This window comes from Aplysia californica, unplaced genomic scaffold (genome assembly GCF_000002075.1).
Source record: "Aplysia californica isolate F4 #8 unplaced genomic scaffold, AplCal3.0 scaffold00251, whole genome shotgun sequence".
Classification (NCBI taxonomy): domain Eukaryota; kingdom Metazoa; phylum Mollusca; class Gastropoda; order Aplysiida; family Aplysiidae; genus Aplysia; species Aplysia californica.
The window spans coordinates 293,472-294,529 of record NW_004797521.1 but is presented as its reverse complement, the minus strand read 5'-3'; the positions used below and the strand labels follow the sequence as shown (position 1 = coordinate 294,529).

The 1,058-nt window shown below is 36.5% G+C and overlaps 1 protein-coding gene across 1 annotated transcript in view; it reads right to left on the bottom strand.

The window, feature by feature from the left end:
• The window catches only part of LOC101857806 (ATP-binding cassette sub-family A member 7), a gene marked incomplete in the record, with an annotated part of 82,993 nt that overhangs the window by 51,613 nt on the left and 30,322 nt on the right, over positions 1 to 1,058 (bottom strand).

Sequence of the window (1,058 nt, the reverse complement as noted above, 5' to 3'; positions counted from 1 at the left end):
CCCCCCCCCAAACAAAAACAAAACAAAAACACCCCAACGAAAAGGCCAGTGTGTTGAGGGGGAACTGTAATACAGGAGCAGCTGCTTGGACCAACAGAAGAACTGAGCAGACTGGTCCAGTATAATAATAATATACCAGTGTAGGTGCCGGACTTCAAGTGTGAAGTGATCGAGGAGAAGAAGAAAATCTATCTGTAGCTCAGATTTTTAGTTTGGAAGCGGAATAAAGAGCAGGTCTTCCCGCCACCCCATTCTAAAACCCATTGCTGTTTCCCCTAATTATTGCTCTAATCCGACGACCACAACTAGCCTATTCTAGCCACAAAACACCAGTTTTTATCAGTTTATGTCCCTCAACGCATTATTAAAGAAGTGCACTACGTTGTAAGTCCTTGGAATTGATCTATTTTCACTTTTGTTGCTTTTTTTTTTTTGGCCTGTTGTTTAAAAACAAACAAACAAACAACCCCCCCCTAAAAAAAAAAACAATAACAAAAAACGACAAAAAAACAACAAAAAAACAACAAAACAAAACAAAAGAAGATTTTAAAAATGAATGAGTGTGGAGCCTGATAAAATACCCCCGCAAACCGATATAAATCACTCACGATAGTGTACCATAGCCTACAAATACAGCCATGACCATTGACCAGAGCAAAGCCTGATGCATGTAGGCCTACTGCCAAACCGATAAAATATATCTCGTCTTCATCGGTGTCCAGCAGTGTCAGACGTTTAAAAGAAAAACATTTACATTTTAAGCCAGTCATCCTTGTTCAACAGTGTCAGATATTTTAAAAGAAAGACATTTCAATTTCAGCCATAGAAGCATACTTTCTTTTACTTTGAACATTATTGCCTAAACCATACATTGCCTAAAACATTTTTTTCAGAGGTCGATGCTATACATAATATACACAAAGTATTGACTTGCATAATAAGTATTGTGGCTAAATATATAACAATCATTGCGCCTAAAACATTTAATTTTTTTTCACATGTCGATGCAATACTATGCATGATTAGGCCTATGTGTTTATTACGTTATAATATATATA